The sequence below is a fragment of the Taudactylus pleione genome, unplaced genomic scaffold (assembly GCF_031769625.1).
Source record: "Taudactylus pleione unplaced genomic scaffold, aTauple2 ptg000054l, whole genome shotgun sequence".
NCBI lineage: Eukaryota > Metazoa > Chordata > Amphibia > Anura > Myobatrachidae > Taudactylus > Taudactylus pleione.
Window position 1 is genome coordinate 8,196,956 of NW_028284456.1, and position 16,456 is coordinate 8,213,411.

Consider the following 16,456-nt stretch of genomic DNA (forward strand, 5'->3'; position numbering starts at 1 on the left):
TTGTAGCTTATTGAACGGAGCCCCAAACAAGGGATTTTTACTCACGGAGCGTCTCTGGCTCAATGCTTCATATGAGCTAGATGAAGTAGCAGGCTAAGTCTCCTTGGAATGCCTGCAGCGGTCTCGCTCTCTCTCTCCGCCAGCGGAGGGGAACGAGCGGCCTCCGTGCCAAGCCAACCTGTGCAAGTCGGAAGTCTCCACGTGATCCAACGCACCAGCAGCTGTGTTGGTAATCAGGTGAGTATGGAAGACAGTGTCCGATCTCAGTGGTGGCTCAATGATGGCTGGGAGGACTTGTATTGTAAAAAATCCAAATGATCTCCAGTACTTCCAATAGCAGGTATCAAGATGCTGGATAAAATGGTTACAATGAGGTAGCAGCAACGCGTTTCGGCAATGGCCTTTATCAAGCTGGAATATGTGCAGGCTGCTTTTGTGTTTTTTAAGCATTTAACTGGTTAATGTTAAAAAAAAATGACGTAGGGTCCCTCCCCAAAAAGTATAACCAGCCCCGGGCTCCTGAGTCAGTCCTGGTTCTTAAAACACGGGGACAAAAACAAGTAGTGTTCCATATTTTATGAACCAGCACTGGGCTCATTCTAGCCGGGGTGTACTGCCACAGCCAGGGGACTCTTTCAATGGGTCACCCCGGCCAAAACATTAACACCCCAAGCTCAGTAGCCCATGGCTGGTTTAGCTATTAGGGGGGGGAATCCTATGTCATTTTTTTTTTTTACATTTACCATTTGGATACTTATTACAGGCAGAAACATACACATATCACACTGTTCTGTGTATGTTTCGCAAAACTCGCAGCTCAGAGGATAGTCTATTTAAAACCTCAATTTAGGTTCGAGTTTCCTGAAATTACACCCATTATTCTAATCACGATTTTTGGTAATTTCCAGAGTTGTTTTTTTTTCCAATACTTGCGAGTTTGGCCGATATTGAGTGGTGTATTGATACTAGGGGTGTGCACCGGCCACTTTTCGTGTTTTGTGTTTTGGTTTTGGATCTGGATCTTTCTTCGTGTTTTGGATCTGGATTGGTTTTGCCAAAACCACCCTTCCGTGTTTTGGGTTCTGGGTTTTGTGTTTTGGATCTGTATTTTTTTGAAAAAAAGCATAAAAACAGCTAAAATCACAGAATTTGTAGGTTTTTCTGCTCCTATGCTATTATTAACCTCAATAACCTTAATTTCCACTCATTTCCAGTCTATTCTGAACACCTCACACCTCACAATAGTGTTTTTATGTCCAAAAGGTTGCACCGAGGTAGCTGGATGACTATGCTAAGCGACACGAGTGGGCGGCACAAACACGTGACCCATCTAGGAGTGACACTGCAGTGGCAGACAGGATGGCAGTTAGAAAAACTAGGCCCCAAACTGTACATAATGCAAAGAAAAAAAGAGGTGCAAGATGGAATTGTCCTTGGGCCCTCCCACCCACCCTTATGTTGTATAAACAGGACATGCACACTTTAACAAATCAATCATTTCAGCGCCAGGGTCTGCCACACAACTGTGGCTGAAATGATTGGTTCGTTTGGGCCCCCACAAAACAAGCTGGCAATTAATGTGTCCCTGCACAAACTGGCTCTACGGAGGCAAGATGTCATCCTCATCCTCCTCATCCACCGATTCCTCACCCTCTTCAGTGTGTACATCCTCATCCTCACAAAGTATTAACTCGTCCCCACTTGAATCCACCACCACAGGTCCCTCTGTACCTTCTGGAGGCTGGTCTCCCTGGAAGAGCTGATAATTCATTTTGATGAACATCATCTTCTCCACATTCTGTGGAAGCAACCTCCTACGCCTTTCGCTGACAAGGTTCCCGGCTGCACTAAACACTCTTTCGGAGTACACACTGGAGGGGGGGCAACTCAGGTAAAATAGAGCCAGTTTGTACAGGGGCCTCCAAATTGCCTCTTTTTCCTGCCAGTACAGGTATGGACTGTCTGACATGCCTACTTGGATGCTGTCACCGATGTAATCCTCCACCATTCTGTCAATGGTGACAGTATCATATGCAGTGACAGTAGACATGTCAGAAATTGTTGCCAGGTCCTTCAGTCCGGACCAGATGTCCAAACTTGGTCCTGCCTGCCCTGCATCACCGCCAGCGGGTTGCTTAGGATACCTAAGTTTTTTCCTGGCAGCCCCAGTTGCGGGAGAAAATGAAGAAGGAGCCGTTGACGTGTCACGTTCCACTTCAGCTGACAGTGTGTTCACCAGCAGGTCTTTGCACCTCTGCAGGCTTGTGTCGGCCGGAAAGAGAGACACCACATAGGCTTTAAACCTAGGATCGAGCACGGTGGCCAAAATGTAGTGGTCTGATTTCAACAGATTGACCACCCTGGAATCCTGGCAAAGCGAATGAAGGGCTTCATCCACAAGTCCCACATGCCGAGCGTAATCGCTCCGTCTTAGCTCCTCCTTCACTTTCTCCAGCTGCTTCTGCAAAAGCCTGATGAGGGGAATGACCTGACTCAAGCTGGCAGTGTCTGAACTGACTTCACGTGTGGCAAGTTCGAAGGGCTGAAGAACCTTGCACAACACGGAAATCATTCTCCACTGCGCTTGAGTCAGGTGCATACCCCCTCCTTTGCCTATGTCATAGGTGGATGTATAGGCTTGTATGGCCTTTTGCTGCTCCTCCATCCTCTGAAGCATATAGAGGGTTGAGTTCCACCGCGTCACAACCTCTTGCTTCAGGTGATGGCGGGGCAGGTTCAAGAGTGTTTGCTGGCGCTCCAGTCTTCGGCACGCAGTCGCTGAATGGCGAAAGTGGCCAGAAATTTTTCGGGCCACCCAAAGCGTCTCCTGCACGCCCCTGTCGCTTTTCAGAAAATTCTGCACCACCAAGTTTATTGTGTGAGCAAAACATGGGACGTGCTGGAATTTGCCCAGATGTAATGCCCGCACAATATTGGTGGCGTTGTCAGATATCACAAATCCCCAGGAGAGTCTAAGTGGGGTAAGCCACTGGGCGATGATTTCCCTCAGTTTCTCTAAGAGGTTGTCGGCGGTGTGCCTCTTACTGAAACCGGTGATACACAGCGTAGCCTGCCTTGTAACGAGCTGGCGTTTCTGAGATGCTGCTACTGGTGACGCTGCTGCTGTTGCTGCGTAAGGTGATACATCTACCCAGTGGGCTGTCACAGTCATATAGTCCTTAGTCTGCCCTGTTCCACCTGTCCACATGTCCGTGGTTAAGTGGACATTGTGTACAACGGCATTTTTCAGGACACTGAGGACACTTTTTCTGACGTTTCTGTACAGTCTCGGTATCGCCTGCCTAGTGAAGTGGAATCTAGACGGGATTTGGAACCGGGGACACACTACCTCCATCAATTGTCTAAATCCCACTGCACTAATGGCGGATACCGGACGCACGTCTAACACCAACATAGCAGTCAAGGCCTCAGTTATACGTTTTGCTTCAGGATGACTGCTGTCGTACTTCATCCTCCTCGCTAAGGACTGTTGGAGGGTCAATTGTTTAGTAAAAGTAGTGGTGTTCCTACTTCCTCTCTGGGATGATGAACGACTCCCAGCAGCAGCAGCAACAGCAGCAGCGGCAGCAGTAGGCGTAGCAATGCAGGATCCTCCGGAGGAATCCCGGATAGGAGAGTCAGTCATGCCAGTGATATGGCCTGCAGGACTACTTCCGATCCTGACTAAGGAGGAAATTGACGAGGAGGGAGTTGACGGTGTGGTTTGCAGGCGCTTGGATACAACAGGACAATGGGATTTAGGTGTCCCTGGACTGCTTACGGTCTGAGCCAAAGTTTCTGAACTTGACAGTAACTTTTTATGAACGCGCTGCAGGTGCCGTATAAGGGAGGATGTTCCTAGGTGGTTGACGTCCCTACCCCTACTTATTTCACCTTTACATATGGTACATATGGCAAGACAGTTGTTGTCCGGATTTGGATAGAAATATTGCCAGACCAAAGAGGTGGAATGTTTGGTCTTCTGCCCAGGCATGACCGTGATGGGCTTTTTCATCCCACGGACAACAACTGTCTCCCCCGGAGCCTGATTTAAACAAACCACATCACCATCAGAATCCTCCTCGCCAACTTCCTCCTCAGCGCCAGCTACACCAGTATCCTCATCCTGTTGTACTTCAACAGTGACATCTTCAATTTGCATATCAGCAAGTGGACTGTGGGTGCTCCTTTCAGCACTTGCAGGGGGCGTGCAAATGGTGGAAAGAGCCACCTCTTCCCGTCCAGTGCTGGGAAGGTCAGGCATCGCAACCACCACCACACTTGGACTCTCCTTGGGGATTTGTGATATCTTCTTAGAAAGCACAGTTCTTCGCTGTGCTTTTGCCAGCTTAACTCTTTTGATTTTTTTAGTGGGAGGAGTGCTTCCATCGTCATGTGAAGCTGAACCACTAGTCATGAACATACTAGGGATCGACCTTAGCCGTTCCTTGCCACTCCGTGTCGTAAATGGCATATTGGCAAGTTTACGTTTCTCTTCAGCTGATTTAAATGTCTTTTTCAAGGTCATTTTCCTGAACTTTGCCATTTGGGATTGTATGTGCCCTCTACTATGACATTGGGCATCGGCCTTGGCAGACGACGTTGATGGCATGTTATCGTCTATGTCATGACTAGTGGCAGCAGCTTCAGCACTAGGAGGAAGTGGTTCTTGATCTTTCTCTATTTTATTTTTATCGGAGAAAGTTTGGTCCTCCATTTATGTTATATCGATTTGATATATACGTGCGGCTAAACACAGAAAATAATTTTTTTTTTGGTTTGGACTGGAGTGTACTTTGTGGGTTACAGCACCCTTTAACGGTCAAGCCAGCCGGCCCTTTACTTATGACACAGGCGCACTCTTGGCACTACTTTGTTGATGCACGTGCGGCTACTGCGCACACAATTCACAAACACAGAAAATAATTTTTTTTTGGTTTGGACTGGAGTGTACTTTCGGGGGTTACAGCACCCTTAACGGTCAAGCCAGCCGGCCCTTTACTTATGACACAGGCGCACGCTTGGCACTACTTTGTTGATGCACGTGCGGCTACTGCGCACACAATTCACAAACACAGAAAATAATTTTTTTTTTGGTTTGGACTGGAGTGTACTTTCGGGGGTTACAGCACCCTTAACGGTCAAGCCAGCCGGCCCTTTACTTATGACACAGGCGCACTCTTGGCACTACTTTGTTGATGCACGTGCGGCTACTGCGCACACAATTCACAAACACAGAAAATAATTTTTTTTTGGTTTGGACTGGAGTGTACTTTGGGGGTTACAGCACCCTTTAACGGTCAAGCCAGCCGGCCCTTTACTTATGACACAGGCGCACGCTTGGCACTACTTTGTTGATGCACGTGCGGCTACTGCGCACACAATTCACAAACACAGAAAATAATTTTTTTTTGGTTTGGACTGGAGTGTACTTTCGGGGGTTACAGCACCCTTTAACGGTCAAGCCAGCCGGCCCTTTACTTATGACACAGGCGCACGCTTGGCACTACTTTGTTGATGCACGTGCGGCTACTGCGCACACAATTCACAAACACAGAAAATAATTTTTTTTTAGGTTTGGACTGGAGTGTACTTTCGGGGGTTACAGCACCCTTAACGGTCAAGCCAGCCGGCCCTTTACTTATGACACAGGCGCACGCTTGGCACTACTTTGTTGATGCACGTGCGGCTACTGCGCACACAATTCACAAACACAGAAAATAATTTTTTTTTGGTTTGGACTGGAGTGTACTTTCAGGGGTTACAGCACCCTTTAACGGTCAAGCCAGCCGGCCCTTTACTTATGACACAGGCGCACGCTTGGCACTACTTTGTTGATGCACGTGCGGCTACTGCGCACACAATTCACAAACACAGAAAATAATTTTTTTTTGGTTTGGACTGGAGTGTACTTTCGGGGGTTACAGCACCCTTTAACGGTCAAGCCAGCCGGCCCTTTACTTATGACACAGGCGCACTCTTGGCACTACTTTGTTGATGCACGTGCGGCTACTGCGCACACAATTCACAAACACAGAAAATAATTTTTTTTTAGGTTTGGACTGGAGTGTACTTTCGGGGGTTACAGCACCCTTAACGGTCAAGCCAGCCGGCCCTTTACTTATGACACAGGCGCACGCTTGGCACTACTTTGTTGATGCACGTGCGGCTACTGCGCACACAATTCACAAACACAGAAAATAATTTTTTTTTGGTTTGGACTGGAGTGTACTTTCGGGGGTTACAGCACCCTTTAACGGTCAAGCCAGCCGGCCCTTTACTTATGACACAGGCGCACGCTTGGCACTACTTTGTTGATGCACGTGCGGCTACTGCGCACACAATTCACAAACACAGAAAATAATTTTTTTTTAGGTTTGGACTGGAGTGTACTTTCGGGGGTTACAGCACCCTTAACGGTCAAGCCAGCCGGCCCTTTACTTATGACACAGGCGCACGCTTGGCACTACTTTGTTGATGCACGTGCGGCTACTGCGCACACAATTCACAAACACAGAAAATAATTTTTTTTTTGGTTTGGACTGGAGTGTACTTTCGGGGGTTACAGCACCCTTAACGGTCAAGCCAGCCGGCCCTTTACTTATGACACAGGCGCACTCTTGGCACTACTTTGTTGATGCACGTGCGGCTACTGCGCACACAATTCACAAACACAGAAAATAATTTTTTTTTGGTTTGGACTGGAGTGTACTTTGGGGGTTACAGCACCCTTTAACGGTCAAGCCAGCCGGCCCTTTACTTATGACACAGGCGCACGCTTGGCACTACTTTGTTGATGCACGTGCGGCTACTGCGCACACAATTCACAAACACAGAAAATAATTTTTTTTTGGTTTGGACTGGAGTGTACTTTCGGGGGTTACAGCACCCTTTAACGGTCAAGCCAGCCGGCCCTTTACTTATGACACAGGCGCACGCTTGGCACTACTTTGTTGATGCACGTGCGGCTACTGCGCACACAATTCACAAACACAGAAAATAATTTTTTTTTAGGTTTGGACTGGAGTGTACTTTCGGGGGTTACAGCACCCTTAACGGTCAAGCCAGCCGGCCCTTTACTTATGACACAGGCGCACGCTTGGCACTACTTTGTTGATGCACGTGCGGCTACTGCGCACACAATTCACAAACACAGAAAATAATTTTTTTTTGGTTTGGACTGGAGTGTACTTTCAGGGGTTACAGCACCCTTTAACGGTCAAGCCAGCCGGCCCTTTACTTATGACACAGGCGCACGCTTGGCACTACTTTGTTGATGCACGTGCGGCTACTGCGCACACAATTCACAAACACAGAAAATAATTTTTTTTTGGTTTGGACTGGAGTGTACTTTCGGGGGTTACAGCACCCTTTAACGGTCAAGCCAGCCGGCCCTTTACTTATGACACAGGCGCACTCTTGGCACTACTTTGTTGATGCACGTGCGGCTACTGCGCACACAATTCACAAACACAGAAAATAATTTTTTTTTAGGTTTGGACTGGAGTGTACTTTCGGGGGTTACAGCACCCTTAACGGTCAAGCCAGCCGGCCCTTTACTTATGACACAGGCGCACGCTTGGCACTACTTTGTTGATGCACGTGCGGCTACTGCGCACACAATTCACAAACACAGAAAATAATTTTTTTTTGGTTTGGACTGGAGTGTACTTTCGGGGGTTACAGCACCCTTTAACGGTCAAGCCAGCCGGCCCTTTACTTATGACACAGGCGCACGCTTGGCACTACTTTGTTGATGCACGTGCGGCTACTGCGCACACAATTCACAAACACAGAAAATAATTTTTTTTTAGGTTTGGACTGGAGTGTACTTTCGGGGGTTACAGCACCCTTAACGGTCAAGCCAGCCGGCCCTTTACTTATGACACAGGCGCACGCTTGGCACTACTTTGTTGATGCACGTGCGGCTACTGCGCACACAATTCACAAACACAGAAAATAATTTTTTTTTTGGTTTGGACTGGAGTGTACTTTCGGGGGTTACAGCACCCTTAACGGTCAAGCCAGCCGGCCCTTTACTTATGACACAGGCGCACGCTTGGCACTACTTTGTTGATGCACGTGCGGCTACTGCGCACACAATTCACAAACACAGAAAATAATTTTTTTTTTGGTTTGGACTGGAGTGTACTTTCGGGGGTTACAGCACCCTTAACGGTCAAGCCAGCCGGCCCTTTACTTATGACACAGGCGCACGTTTGGCACTACTTTGTTGATGCACGTGCGGCTACTGCGCACACAATTCACAAACACAGAAAATAATTTTTTTTTTGGTTTGGACTGGAGTGTACTTTCGGGGGTTACAGCACCCTTAACGGTCAAGCCAGCCGGCCCTTTACTTATGACACAGGCGCACGCTTGGCACTACTTTGTTGATGCACGTGCGGCTACTGCGCACACAATTCACAAACACAGAAAATAATTTTTTTTTTGGTTTGGACTGGAGTGTACTTTCGGGGGTTACAGCACCCTTAACGGTCAAGCCAGCCGGCCCTTTACTTATGACACAGGCGCACGCTTGGCACTACTTTGTTGATGCACGTGCGGCTACTGCGCACACAATTCACAAACACAGAAAATTATTTTTTTTTGGTTTGGACTGGAGTGTACTTTCGGGGGTTACAGCACCCTTTAACGGTCAAGCCAGCCGGCCCTTTACTTATGACACAGGCGCACGCTTGGCACTACTTTGTTGATGCACGTGCGGCTACTGCGCACACAATTCACAAACACAGAAAATATATTATTTTTTTAGCACTTGGGGGGAGCACCCCTGATGGACAGAGCACCCCCTGGACAACACTACAGCACCCCTTTAGGACTGGGACACTGCACAGGACTTTGGAGTGGACACAGCCCCTATGGAGAACTGACTGCACAACACAGTCCAGCCAGCCCCTATGGACTTTGAAGTAGTGGACACAGCCCCTATTAACAACAGCAGCACAGCACAACACAGCCAGCCCCTATGGACTTTGAAGTAGTGGACAACAGCAGCACTACACTACACTACACTACACAGCACTAACTCCCACCCTCCCTCTTCACTGTCCACAGCCGAGTGAGAAAATGGCGCCGACGCGGGTACCTTATATTGGATCCAAAACCCGCGAGACTCGGAAGGCGGGATGATGACGTTTTGCCTCGATGTCAGATCCGAGTCAGGCGGGAAAAGTCGAGCCTGACTCGGATCGGGGGGGCTCGGGGGGGTTCGGATTTCAGAAATCCGAACCCGCTCACCCCTAATTGATACATGTTTGCATTCTCACCCGAGATTTCCCGTTTCAAAAAATACTGTTTATCTCTCCAGAGTTTTTCTTTAGTAAATTTGTGAATTGGAAAAAATGGCAAAACACACCCGAGTTTGTAATCTCGACCAAACACTAATCTTAGTAAATTTACCCCTAATTGATTACAGAATCAGAGCTGTGCTGCTGTACAGGTTTATGCAGTCAGCTGTGGTTCAGATAACATATAGCAAGACAGGCTCTGTAAAACACTAAGGGGCATATTCAATTAGCCATGGGTATACCCCAAGGCTATTTGTCAGCCCTGAGCATTTCAATTGACTGCCGCATTCTCACGCGTTAAATCTGTGATATGTTCTATTGGTGTAGAACAATAGGCACCAGCGGAATGTGAAAAGGAGGTTAATCCAGACAGTTTATCCTTAAACAGGTTTGGAGGTTTATTCAGGATTACAACAGTTGTCAGCAGCAAAAGTGGTAATACGGAGTAAGCGGTTAGACTATAAGAGACAGTGGTAGCAGTGATTAGCTGTTGTACTACTTGCCCAGAGGAATGCATGTGCTGTACTCATACACAGAGGCAAGATGGCGCTAGGTCGCAGGATCACACATGCTCAGTAAGGACTGTGGTGGCCATCTTGATAAAGGTGGCTTCTAAACTTCAATGTAGGAGCAGAAGACAGCGCTGGAGCGTATTCCTCTGTAGACTACTAGCACTCTTCCTTGCGCTGTCATTTTCGTGGGTAATTGAATCCTGCCCATAGTGTAATAGCATAAACCAATATTTTAACATATTTTGTGCAGGTTTTTAAAACTGAACCTAAAGATTTAACACTAGTTAAAGAAAAAAATCTGGCTTGAGAAATATACTCCTTCTAGAGGCAATGGAAAACTTTTATACTGTTTGATGTACTGTACAGAATAGAAACAGAACATAACAGTATTTTTATGTATATACTGTTTATTCTACAAATATATGTTTGAGTTCAGACTGCATTACATTGTAAAATATGAACTGCATGAAAAAAAAAATTATTTACTGGAGCAGGTGTTATTTTTAACATCAACATCAAAAAGGACGCTTGCTAAGATAAAATGTAAAATTGCCATGCTGAAGCTTTGTAGTTGCTCCCCGTTTTATTTTAAAAGACAGCAGGCTTTTATCACCCGCGTAGAAACTTTGGCACAGTTCACTTAATTTGACACCTGACATAAAGCTTTGTTATGGCTTCAAACAGGTCAGTTATTAATACATTACAGGAAACAATTCAAAGAAATTTTAATCAAATCATCTGAATTATAGCATAATCTGTGTGCTGTTATGAGACCTTTTTTAACATTTTACTAATTGTGGCTTTGTTGTGAAAATGTTAAAAGAAAAATTGTTAATACTAAGATGTTTTAAATTTGTTAAGTACCAAGTACCAATTTGTTAAGTCCAACTAATTACTTCAAAATGACGTGAATTTAATAATAATTTGAATTAATAAAATAAATTTTATGACTATACAAACTCTGGTGGAAATGTAATGATTCTGAACCACGTTTTGCTCAAATCTACAATGTTCTATGAAATTTGTAGCTGATTTAAAGCGTCAATTTTGTCAAAGGATGAACCAGCTTGGTTATGCCTTTAATAAAAATGGCTGCTTTAAATCCTGCGGCAAAAGACTATGAAAATCTGAGATTTGGACAAATCACGGTTCATTACATTTCCCACTGCAAGTTTGGTGTATAAGCCCAAAACTGTTTAATTAGAACTTATCCTGAGCAAAGAATGATCACAGTACATGTAATAAAATGATTACTCTTCACATGCAAAGTGATGTTCGGGAATGTTGTTTGGGAATGGTAGGTGGACAAGTTTCCAGGACCATGACCATTGTGTGTGTGTGTGTGGGGGGGGGGGGGGGGGCAAGGAAGCCGTTTCCGTCCTTACTTTATTTTACTGTTTATTTATATGGGTGACACTATGAGCTGTAGTTGTTAATAAAAATGTTATTTTACTACCAACATCTCTGCAACATAAGATAAAAGAGTGAAAGATCTGTAGTTGACAAGTAGCAAACAGTTAGTGGCACTGTGGCCACAGTGGAGCTAAGTAATCTCACATTAACCACTTTGGCTTACATCGGCTCCCAGGACCTCAACATTGTACCCGGCGCTGCTTCCTGCTGCCCCCCAGACTGTTGTCTCACTGGTGCAGCGTCTGTCCATTGCTGCAAGCCTGGCATCCTTCCCAGCAGTTCCCGCTTCTCCAGTCCATAGGCGCCTTCATCTTAGAATGACATCACTCGGACATCCAGACAATCTTAGCAAGGTAGATTTCAAGCCCACGAGCGTCCAGTCTAACAAGCAAGGGTGGTCTACTTAATTTCTTAGAGATCAGCACCACTCCTCAGCTTGCCATGTGCCAGATCCTCTTGTGCTTCTCGACACTGGCTTGACTCTGCTGGCTACTTGATTCTCTCACTGGACTTTACCTGAACAACAAGGGGGCCATTATAAGCTCTTTTGCAAAAGCCCCTTTGGCATTCTGATTTTTGCTGGCCGGAATTTTCTGTCTTCCTTCTTCCGCCTGTTCAGGCGTAGCATCTTACGTGCCTATTTGGGAGCTCTTCATTTACCGCTCCTGATTGACTGCTGGTCGGTGATTGGCTTGTCTCTGGTGCCAAATTTTCCATCAGTGCTGGGATGCCCAGTCTTATGCCCAGTCCCCAGCGGGAAACATCACTACACCCGTCCGAACTACAGACAGTCTGGTGGATTTCCAGGCTGTCTGAAGTCATCCCAGATCGGTGGTAATCCTAAGTGTCCTCTCTGAAGCTAGGTTGCCCATGGAAAGTGCCTAGGTTGCCTATGCCCAGGGTCAGCCCTGACAAAATGACAGATGCTGATTGGTTGCTATGGGCAACTTCACTTTATCTCTCAAAGGTTTGATACGTCTGCACCTGTGGGGTCTATTCATGTAGAAGTGAACAGTTTTTTAGCTTTTCACTGTTTCATCCTATTCAGAGAAAGGGTTTCATTGGAGAAATCTCAGATTTTTCCAGCGGTGCCTCTGAGTAGTCTAATCATCACTTCTCCTTATGCTATTATGGGGAGCATGATTCATAGAAGCACGCAACGCTCAACTTTCCGTTTTGCTTACAAAAAAATTTGCCCTCTCAGGATGGTGTAAAGAGCCTCATAAGGGGGTAGATGTATGATAGCAGCACTTAACGTGCCACTATACTGCTTCCTGCTTCACCTCTTTACGGAGGTGAAGCAGGAAGCACTACCGATGGAGAGGGGGCGCGTTAACTCCCCCCTCCGGCGCTACCCGCTAGAGACAGCAGCGCATCAGCCTAGTGCTGATGCGCTGTGTCTCTGTCCCGGCCGGCTCACAAGTATCGCGAGATCCCCGCGTGGAGCCCTGGAGCTGGTAGCCGCCGCAGCAGGGACAGCGCTGTCCCTGCTGTGGGGATAGGCTAGCGCCAGGCTGTAGCTGTCGATAACGACAGCTACAGCCAGCCGAACGGTCATGCGTTATGACCGTTCATACATGGCCCTGCCGCTCGGCACTGCTATCTTGTAGATAGCAGCACCGATAATGACAGGGGGCTATGCGCCCCTTTCATTTACCGCCCAGACCCCCAATCATACATCGGGGAGAAGCAGTATCAGCGCACATAACGTGTGCTGATACTGTTTCTGGGCTTAGTACATCTCCCCCAAGGTGAGAAGAGCAGAGAAGACTCCTGTCTTCCTGCCTTCTCCCTGTTTTCCCTGCCCTCTTCTCTGTCACTGGCCAATCAGCGATGCCCAGTGTGAAAGTGGGAGAGAGAAAAACTCTGCTCCTGCTCCCCGTGTGTGACCTGGACATGACAATAGAAGTTCCCGAAGAGTATAAATTAGTGAAGTGACCCAGCATACTGTATGCCGGGTCACCTCACAGTGCTGACTGTCCGGTGCCCACGCTGTCCCCCCCATCCGGCTCGTTCTGCCCCTACCCCCACTGCTCTATCCTGTGTTTAAATTGAAAAAGTGACTCAGTGCCGCTGGCTTGCTCTACACCCCCTGTCCCTGATCCGCTGCTCCGCCGACGCATGCGCACATAGGACCTGCTGTCCAACATCACAAAATTTCAGAGGACCGCAGCTGAAGCCAGGATCAAAGAGGCAGGGTCGGAGTGTTCTGCCGAGGAGCCAGGTAAATCCCTGGTTGGCCCCTCTACTTTAGAGCTACCACCCACTGCCATTAGTGGGTAGGGACAATGTAAGGGGGCTGGTGACTGGTCCGCTAATGTGCGCACAGGGTGTGCACCAGCAGAACCTTTACACATCAACTGTTGCTCCAGCAGCTGCTTAAGATATTCCCCTGCTCCAAGTCCATTGCACTGGTAAGGGGTAATGTGCTGCAATGAGAGCAACTGGGGGCACTGCATAAATGGCACTACTACTGGGGGCACTGCATAAGGGGCACTACTACAGGGGGCATTGCATAAAGGGCACTACTACTAGGGAGTTTAAGGAGCATATGGAATGGAAAGGAATGTTCCCAAAGTGATGAGAAATGGTGGACGCTAAATACACTAGTTATGCACACACTCGCAAAATGTGCGCGCCCACGTTGGAAAGGGGCATGGCCACGCCTCACAGGGGCATGCCGCGGGTCATGGGGGTGTGGCCTCATGGCATACCCCCATCTTTTAGTATCCCAGCCGAGCAGAGCACGGGAGGCGGAGCTGTTCCACCCATTGGCCCTGTTTATACTCCAAGGTAATTGCAGAGTTTTCTGGATTATTTTGACTATTGTTGTTCTTATTACTTAGAGTGTGCACCTGCATTTTCTTTGTCCTGCAATGTTGACTTAATAACTGTCAACATTGCGGTGAATGTCAACATTTTACTGTTGACCTAATGACTGCAACCCACTCCCTGGTGAGCTGGTGTTCTGGACCTAGTGCCTATTCCAAAGGGGGGTATCCCCAATAACCCGTATTAGCCCTGATAACCCGGTAAAAACTGTTCTTCAAAAATGGTTATCGGCCCATTCTATTAGCCGCGGATTTTTACATATGCGAAAAGTGGTATGGGAATTATTGCAAATTTCTTTTCACCACCTCTGAGCAGGTGATAAGTTATGCAGAACCCTTATTTTTGGCTGAAAATGCCGGGACTTGGTGCAGAACCACTGGGACGGAATCAGTATGATCTACCGCCGGTCGCAGCCCGACAGAGGAGGAAATCCTGATCGTCCTTAAGGTAAGTATAAACTAACCTAATTCTACCCTCTAACCCTAACTCTCCTTTAGGGGTGCCTAACCCTAACCTCCCCCCAGGTGCCTAACCCTAACCCTCCTCTAAGTTCCTAAACCTAACCCCCCCTTCCCCGCAACCTAACTCTAAGTCTCCCGGGGGTCGCCTAACCCTAACCTCTCCCCGGGGGTGCCTAACCCTAAACCCCCTTCCCCTAGCCTAACCCTAACCTCCCGGGGGGTGCCTAACCCTAAGTCCCCCCCGGGAGCCCCTAATGTAACCATCCCCCCCCTGCGGCTATCCGTGCTCGGCGCCCGGCTTACCTTCGACCGGTAAGCCGGGTGTCGGGCTCCCGGCATACCGTTTCTGGATGTTCCAGCTTCCGACCAGGAGGTAAGTATTAAATAAAGGCGGTTGTATTGCACAGGCATCGGGATTTCAACGCCTGTCATTTGTACCTTGCCGGGATTAAGAAGTCGGGAAGCCAGCGACTTCCCGGCTTCCTGACTGCTTCCCAATGGGACACCTCCTTAATGACTAATTAAGCAAAAATAATTTTTCAATTAGCTTAATTTGGCCAATAATTACATGTCATTTTTGGGATGAAAAAGTAAAGTATTGGGAAATAAGTTTAAAGTAGTGGGACAGGTATATGGGGTGCTGTATTGATGGGACAAGTGTTTCAAATATTGCAGGTATAAGTGACAGGTGTATTTTTAACATTTTTTAAAAATACCCTATAAAGACACAAAGATATACTTACACCCATTTTTAATGTACCCCTACTTTAACTACAGCATTTCATTTGTCCAAAAAATATTGCTTTCTGTAAGTTTTTTACTGTTAGAGAAATTGCATATAAAAGTCATTTGACACAATTTAAGAGCCCCAAACCCTTGGATTATGGCCACTAACACACTTCTATACCATTACCCTACCTTTGTTTACCTTTTTTTGGGGGGGGGGGCACAGGCTGATTTCCCCATTTTAACCTGTACCTATCGCCTGTCATCCATGCAAGAATTATTGTGCAAATTTTTTATCTTGGGTTTTGCAGCAGGACAGCATGATAAACAGGAGCGCACAAACATAAGCGGCAAATTCAGAGGAGAAAACTTATCGGTATCGTGACTAATTGGACACCCCGCTAAATAACAGGTGAATCTTAATGCCTTTCATTTTACAGTAGGCCAGGACAGTAGTGCCATGATTGTGGATCATGGGTTTTATGGCTATTATTAAGGGATGGAGTCAGGGGCATCCCGACTGTTTAATCCCGGCAAGTTTCTAATGATTCCGACGCCTGTCATTAGACCTACGCCGGGAACCTGACACCCGGCTTACCGATCGAAGGTAAGCCGGGCTCGGACAGCCGCGGTGAGGGAGAGGGTTAGGTTAGGGGCTCCCAGGGGGGGAACTTAGGGTTAGGTGCCCCCCCCCGGGAGGTTAGGGTTAGGCTAGGGGAAGGGGGGTTAGGGTTAGGCACCCCCGGAGAGAGGTTAGGGTTAGGCAACCCCCCGGGAGACTTAGCGTTAGGCTGTGGGGAAGGGGGGGTTAGGTTTAGGCACTTAGAGGTGGGTTAGGGTTAGGCATTTGGGCGGGAGGTTAGGGTTAGGCACCCCTAAGGGAGGGTTATGGTTAGGGGGGGAGGTCAGGTAAGTAAATAGAAAAAAATACTTCCGCTGTCGGGATTTCATGTGGCCGGCGGTAGATATGTGATACCCAGCAAGGGTGTTTTAAGAGAGGAGAGGGCCCTTGTGTGGAGCCTTTGAGTTCAACCAGGCTCGCGGTGCGAATGGGTCAATCAAAATGTTGACATGGTTATTATGGTCAATCAATATGTAGACATGCAAATAGTCCGGCATAGTTAAAATGTCCACACATTTGGAATGTCGACATTTAAATCATGTTGACCTAAATGCATATCTACATATTGACTGTAGACAT